At 45.4% G+C, this 7,866-nt stretch overlaps 1 long non-coding RNA gene across 1 annotated transcript; it reads left to right on the top strand.

Moving 5' to 3' along the window:
- Nucleotides 1-662: 662 nt before the first annotated feature.
- Nucleotides 663-6,696, top strand: LOC103885293. The gene is made up of 3 exons (XR_002523600.2): nucleotides 663-4,839; nucleotides 5,932-6,189; nucleotides 6,548-6,696. It is a non-coding gene; the product is annotated as an uncharacterized LOC103885293 (long non-coding RNA).
- The last annotated feature ends 1,170 nt before the right edge of the window (nucleotides 6,697-7,866 follow it).

The following is a 7,866-nucleotide window of genomic DNA, read 5'->3' as shown; positions in this document are numbered from 1 at the left end:
ATCATAGACAAAATGAAAAAGCCATAATCATAAAGTTTCTAAGGAAAAAAATAGAATGTTTTTGGGACGCTGAGGTAAGCAAAGATTTCTTAGAGGTCAGAACATAAAATAACCATAAAAGAAAACAATTTATAAGTTTTGAAATTAGACACTTCTGCCATCAAAAGACATCATTGAAAAAATGACTTTGGGACGCCAAAGCGGTATTATCGCTTCAGCCCAGGAGTGCAAGACCAACCTAAGCAACATAGTGAGACCCCCCATCTCTCCAAAAAAAAAAAAAAAAAACATTAGCGGGATGTGGTGGCATATGTCTGTGGTCTCAGCTACTCTGGAGGCTGAGGTGGGAAGACTGCTTAAGCCCAGGAGGTCAAAGCTGCAGTGAACCATGATCACACCACTACGCTCCAGCCTGGGTGACCCTATCCCCCCAAAAAAAAAAAAAAAAAAAGACAGAGAGAGAAAGAGAGAGAATGAATAGGTGAGTTACAGATTGGTAGAAAATATTCACAAAACATAAATACGTGTATGTCTGTGTGTGTGTGTGAGACAAAGGACTGGTATCCAGGATATATCAAGTACTCCTACAACTCAATAATTAAAAAGATAAACAACCTAATTTTTAATTTAGGCCAGAGATCTTAACAGGCACTTCACAAAAATTATGCAAATGATCAATAAGCAAATGAAGAAATGCTCAACACCATTAGCCAACATGTAAATACAAATTAAACCACAGTAAGACACAACCACCCAACCACCAGATAGTTAAAACTGAAAAGGCTGACAACACCACAAATATAGCAAAAGTTGTGGATCCGTTGGGATTCTTATATACTGTTGGCAGGAATAGAAAATAGTATAACAATTTTTTTTTAAGTCTGATAGTTTCTTACATGACTAACACACACCTACCCTCCTACCTAGCAGTTCCACCAAGAGAAATGAAAAAATACATTCACAAAAAGATTTGCATAAGAATGTTCATAATTGCTTTATTCATGGTTGTCCAGAACTGGAAGCGGCCCAGGTGTCTATTGGTAGGAAACTGGCCAAAGAGACTGTGGATTATGCATGTAATGAAACATCATGCAGCAATGAAAAGGAGCAAACTGTTGCTTCAGAGAACAACCTGGATGAAATTTTAGAACAAGCAAAACAAATCTGTGATGAAAAGCATCAGTTGTTGCCTCTGGGATGATGGGAGTGGAGACTGACCAGGAAGGAGCATGAGGGAATCTTCTGGAATGATGGAAATGTTCTATGTTTTATTTTGAATAGTTGCACGTGTATACAATTGCCAAAACTTACCAAACCAAACACTTGAAAATCTATGCATTTTTTCTCTATATCTAAAGTAGACCACCATAAAAACTAAAAGAAGAGCTAGGAGGATGACACAAGAAATAAAGAATCCAGAATTAGACACAAACACATATGACAATGTAGTTTTTCTAATGAGTGGGTGAAAATGGATTATTTAATAATGATATTTAGGTAACTGGAAAAAAGTAGGTTGAAACCGCATATCACTTCTTACACCAACATTAATTTTGAATGGATCAAAGATCGAAAGGTAAATAAATGAAATCATGAAAGTACTGAAGCAAACATGTTTCATTCTTTTGTTGTTCTTTGTCTGGAAAGGCGAAGGCGTTTCTCAAAATAATTCAAACCCAGAAGCCATAAAAAAAGAAAAGATAAATGTGATCACACTAAAATTAACCACATCTGACTGGGGGGAAAATACCGTAAATAAAATGGAAAGAAAATGAATGAACTATTATATCAAGAGAGACCACTCTTTTTTTAAAAAAGATTAATAACCCAAGAAAAAAATGGGCACAGGGCATGGACAGATGGCTCACAGAAAGTGTATGCAAATGGCTTCCAAATACATGAAAAGATGTCCCCCTAAATTACAATAAGAGAAGATGCCAATACAAATGGCATGAAGTTACAATTTTCCCCAGCTAGATAACACAGATAAAAAATGTTGATAATATCTTATGTTGGTAAGAGTGGAGGGCTCTCCCTTGCCTTGTTAATGGTAATATAAATTGATAACTCTTCGGAGGACATTCTGGCGATATCTATCAAATACAAAATTGCACTCACCCTGTGACCCAGGCATTCAGCTTCTAGGAATTAATTCAACAGATACACTTCCACATGTGCAGAAAGATGAATGACAGAGATATCCCTTGCATCCCTGTTTACGGTGGCAAATAATAGCCATTAGGAGGATGCTGGTTAAATAAATGACTGTGTCTTGATATAATGGAATTCCTTGAGATTGCTTGAAGTACACTAGAGCAGTTGAATGTGGTCCCTCAGAACACAGACTCTAGAGCTAGGATGCCTGGCTTCTAACCCCAGCTCTGCCATTTACTGACTGTGTGACCTAGAGCCAGTTCCTTAACCTAATCTCTCTGTGCCTCAGTTTTTGCTGTCTCTAAAATGGGACTGGTAAGAATGATAATGATGATAGTAATAATAACAGCAGCAACAACAATAGCAGCAATAATGCCACCTATCTCAAAACTGTGCTGAAAATTAAATAGGCAAATATACACAAAGCGTTTAGATCAGTGGTATATGGTAAGGACCGTGTGTGTAGGCTAGAATTATTACTGATCTAAAACAATTTCCAAAATATATCAAGTACAAAAAGACAAGATATGGTTTCAGTGATATAAAATTGGAGACTTCAGGATAGTTCTACATACTTATGCTTGCATAGGCATGAAGTATCTCTGGAAGGGTACATTTTAGAACAAGCAAAACAAATCTGTGATGAAAAATCTCAGTTGTTGCCTCTGGGATGATGGGAGTGGAGACTGACCAGGAAGGAGCATGGCATGAGGGAATCTTCTGGAATGATGGAAATGTTCTATGTTTTATTTTGAATAGTTACACATGTATACAATTGTCAAAACTAAAAACTACAAATTGCATCTGAGGAGTAACCAGCAGTGGGAGACCCAGTTCTTACTGAGTAACTTTTATACTTTTACGCATTTTTTTTTTACAAAGTATATATGTTATCTATCCAAAATTTTAGTATTAAAAAAGACAAATCTTGAAAAGAAAGTCCCTTGTGTTCTGATTATGGTGGTGGTTACATACATTTGTACATGAGTTAGAATTCATAGGATTGTACATCAAAAGAAAAAAGTAAATTTTCCTATATAATTTTTTAAAAATTAAAAAAGAGAAAGTCCCTTTGGCCTCAATACATAATACAGCGCGCAAGCCTGGGGGATGGGACACCAGCAAGGAAGTGACTGCGTTTGGTGGAGGAAGAAAGTCTTGGAGCCGGGGAAGGAACCACAGCAGCGGGAACAGAGAGAAGAGGGTTCGGGGCTGTGTGGGGAGACGCCTGGGCTTGGTGCTTCTGTGAAACACACACTGTCTGCCAGGCACTGTCCCTGTGTTCTTTCCTCATCACAACCCCAAGAATGGCAGCTGCGGCCATTCCCAGTCTCTGTGTGAGGTTCAAATGACTGGTCGGGTGTGTAAGCAGCAGGGCCTCTGAACCTGGCCTGTCTGACTCTAAAACCTGTGCTCTTTTTAGCACAGGAGGTTCCTTTTCCCCCAGTAAATTAGATCCAGGGGAGTCTGGGAAGGCTTCAGAGAGGAGGTGACATTTGAACTGGAGCCTGGCTGAGTTTTTCTAGGACTTCCATCCTGCGCAATCCTAAGCAGCGCCATTCACAATGCGTTCTCTGGGACTGGTTCTCCCTGAAGTTATGCAGTGCACATGGCAGCCATGGGCAGCAACTCTGAGTTCTTCACACAGAGATGGAGAAGGTGTATGAGGAAGATTTTGCTGTATTACAAACCACTTTCCAAATGCAGTGGTTGCTTTAAAACAGTTGGCTTTTACAGGCCAGCAGGGCAGTTCTTCGGATCTCAGCAGGATTTGTTCCTCTACCTGAGTCAGCAGGTGGGTCAGGTTAGGGTGATCAACCTTCCTGGTTTTCCTGGGACTGTCCCAGTGATAGCCCTGAAAGACCCATGTCCCAAGAGAAACCTTAATCCTGGGCTGTGGTGGCTGAGGCCTCCCTCCATGGGGCCTCTCATTGCTCCAGCAGCCAAGCCCAGTCATTCTCACGGCAGCAGTGATGGGCCGGAACAGTGAAAAGAAGCATGTAGGGCCTCTTTCTTACAGCTGAGGCTGAGAACTGGCCTGTTGTCACTGCTGCCACATTCCGTTGGTCAAAGCAAATCATAGGTCAGCCCAGATGGAGGGGTAGGAAAATGGCACCACCCCCTCTCCACCAACCCGCTTGATGGGAGGGACTGTGAAGTCACATTGCAAGGGTCACAGATATGGGAGGCGGGTGGAGACCTGGGGCCAAGTGTGTAATCAACCTGTCACAGACGGGACGTCCTGACTCAGGTACAACACTAAACACAGTGACATCAACACAACTGTCCAGTGGAACCATAAATGCTTATTGTTTTAAACCAACAGGTGCAACTGGGAGGCAGTTTATTACACAACAAAATCTAACTGACACACCTTCCCTAACACTTGTGATATATTTGGGGAGTGGCAGGAAGTTCAGTGTGGCTGGAGCATGGTGGGGCTGTTGGAAGGTGAGGAGAGAGAGGGAGAGAAAGAAGAATGGCTGGGGCCAGGTGTTTTCTCGTAGACTAGCAGATGAGAATAGGAGAAGGACCATTATTCCTTTATACCAGTGGAAAGACTGAGGCCCAGAGAGGACAGTCACGCGCTCAGGACCACACAGCCAGTCAGCACAGTCAGGGATTGGAGCCAGGACTTTCCCTGCCAGGCCAAGGGAGGACATGGGAGGAAGGAGGGGCTTGGAGGTACTTTTGTAATTTCTTTACTCGAGACCAAGAGGCCATCAGCTATTTGTAAAGAAATGGGGGGCCGGGCGCGGTGGCTCAAGCCTGTAATCCCAGCACTTTGGGAGGCCGAGACGGGCGGATCACGAGGTCAGGAGATCAAGACCATCCTGGCTAACCCGGTGAAACCCCGTCTCTAGTAAAAAATACAAAAAAATAGCCGGGCGAGGTGGCGGGTGCCTGTAGTCCCAGCTACTCGGGAGGCTGAGGCAGGAGAATGGCGTAAACCCGGGAGGCGGAGCTTGCAGTGAGCCGAGATCTGGCCACTGCCCTCCAGCCTGGGCGACAGAGCGAGACTCCGTCTCAAAAAAAAAAAAAAAAAAAAAAAAAAAGAAATGGGGGTCGGGGGTACTGTTAGAGATGGGTGGGTATTGAAATCACTGGAACTTCCCAGGGCACTTGTACTCCTGCAAGCCTGTGTTTATTTATTCCTTCAATTTGAATGATTTTTTTCCTTGGGGCTCCCTCTGTATTTTAGGTAGCAAATGGATCTGCAGGTGTTTAATGAGGTTGGAAAATAAAGGATGCAGAAGCCTTGACCAGGGTTCTCTTGCCTCCTGGGGAGGCCCCTCAGGCCAGGAATCAGGCCGGCTCTAGGGGAAGGGCCTCCCCAGCAATGTTCTGACCAAACCAGCCCCTGGCAGTGCCGCTGACCGGCCACTAGTTTGTAGCAACTTTGGACTAGCCACTTCCCTCCTGGGACCTTGGGCTCCTCCTCTGTACCTTGATGGGGTGACGAGGTGAGACTCAGTGTGTGTGATAGGATTAGAGACGCCAAGGAGCATTCAGGCATTGCAGGCTGGAGGCCTGGTTTGAGCAAACTGGTGGTGGCCGGACCAATAGGGACCTGTGCAGGGGACATTACTGCCCCCAAAGTGGCTTAGAGGAAGTTGGTAGAGTGTGGCACCCCACCAGTGACTGTGAGGAGACAGCAGGGGCTCTGTGCTCTCTTGGAAAGGGCAGATGGTATTCTGTTTGACCAGCAAGCCTACTGTGTGCCCAGGGCTTACACATACCCTACATTGACCCATGGAGGCTTCTCTGCACTCCTAGGGGGAACTGTCGGCTGCCCCAGTGGACAGATGATGAAACCAAGGCTCGGGAGGAGAAGTGGCACATCCCGTGGCACACAGTAGGTGTGACACAAGGCAGCTGACTGGCTTCCAGGCTCTTCCCACAAATCTGCCGAGCTTCTGCCCTCCCAGCTCCACCTGCCAGGACTAGGTCCTCTCCGCTGGGCCTGCAGCTGCGTTCTCTGCCTCTGCTCCGTGGACTGATGCCTCACATGAGCTCCCTGGCCTCTGGCTTCTGGTGGGTTCCCTCAGCAGGAAGGAGGAGCAGGAGCTCTGTGGGTGGGAAGGAGAGGCTGGCGGGTTCACTCCCTGGTTCCGTCCCTGCTGAGCCAGTTGTGTTCCTGTACCGAAGGCCACTGGCCCTCTTCCACTGCCTCTGCCCTCACAGGGCTCCAGTACTGCTGCCTGCCTTGCCCTGTGAGTCCAGGGGTGGTAACTGCTCCCCATGGTTGCTGTCTCGGGGAATTTAATCATCCCTTCACCTGTCATTAAACTCACTTCTGTCACACCTATGAGAGGGACCCTTGGAGACACCCTGCCCCCACTCCCAAAGAACTCCGGACTTTCACCCATACTTGTTCCTCTCCCCTCTCCAGCCTCCCCAGGCCCTCTCCTGTGAACAGTCCATCAAGGCTGGGAGGAAAGCAGGCTGAAACCAGTTCCCAGCGAAGCAGCATTCACCAGCATCTACTTCATACTTCCCTTTAATCGACTCACTTTTCTCTAAAAGCTTTTAAAAACAAAATGAACCTGGGTATTTTTTTAAGTATTTCATTTAGAACAGTTTTAGATTTACAGAAATATTGTAAAGATAGTTCAGAGATCAACTCACTTCTTAAATTTTATTTTAAAAGGAAACATTTCATTATTTCTGCAAATGGAAAACCAGCATGACTTGCTTCAAATAGACTTTAATCTTAAAAATGAACAGTGGAAACTAACACAATGTTATTAAATTTTAAAAATTAAAATAAAGAATTAACAGTCCTATACAAGTCGTAATAAATCTGATTGATTACAAAAATGCAGTCTGTGCAGAGTTGGCTGGTGTGTGTGTGTGTGTGTGTGTGTGTGTGTGTGTGTGTGTCTAGGAATAAGAGGAGGCAATTCAACCCCCTCACAGTGCTGGCCCATCCCCAGGTGCCACGTGGCTTTTCTCCATGGCCCGTGTTAATGACCCAGCTGAGAGCTCTCCGAGGAATGGGCCAACCATGGCAAAGCCCACATTTACAGAGCACCCACCTTGTGTGGGCTCTATTCCGACGACTTACATACATTCCCATTACAGCCTCCCAACCATCTGATGGGGTAGTATGTACACCATTATCTCTACTTTTTAGGTGAAGAAATGGAGGCGGGTTAAGTAACTGGTTCAAGGCCATAGCCAGGAGCCACATCAAGGTAGCTGGACCCCAAAGCCTGCACTTTTACCCACTGTGTTCTGCTACCAAGAGCTGGAAAATGGGGAACTGTCTTTTTTTTTTTTTTTTTTGAGACGGAGTCTCGCTCTGTCACCCAGGCTGGAGTACAGTGGCCGGATCTCAGCTCACTGCAAGCTCTGTCTCCCAGGTTTATGCCATTCTCCTGCCTCAGCCTCCCGAGTAGCTGGGACTACGGGTGCCCGCCACCTCACCCGGCTAGTTTTTTTTTGTATTTTTAGTAGAGACGGGGTTTCACCGTGTTAGCCAGGATGGTCTCGATCTCCTGACCTCATGATCCACCCATCTCGGCCTCCCAAAGTGCTGGGATTACAGGCGTGAGCCACCGCGCCCGGCCGGGGAACTGTCTTTAAATAGGAGTTCAACAGTTTTATCTCCCCCAACCAACCTTGTACCCTGACATTTCTCAGCTACACAGAAAAGTTGGAAATGTGCTCCTCCTTCACCTTCTGCCATAATTGTGAGGCCTCCCCAGC

Source organism: Papio anubis, chromosome 1 (assembly GCF_008728515.1).
Source record: "Papio anubis isolate 15944 chromosome 1, Panubis1.0, whole genome shotgun sequence".
In the NCBI taxonomy this organism is placed as follows: domain Eukaryota; kingdom Metazoa; phylum Chordata; class Mammalia; order Primates; family Cercopithecidae; genus Papio; species Papio anubis.
Note: the sequence above shows the minus strand (reverse complement) of the source record. Positions and strands in the feature narration are given on the sequence as shown.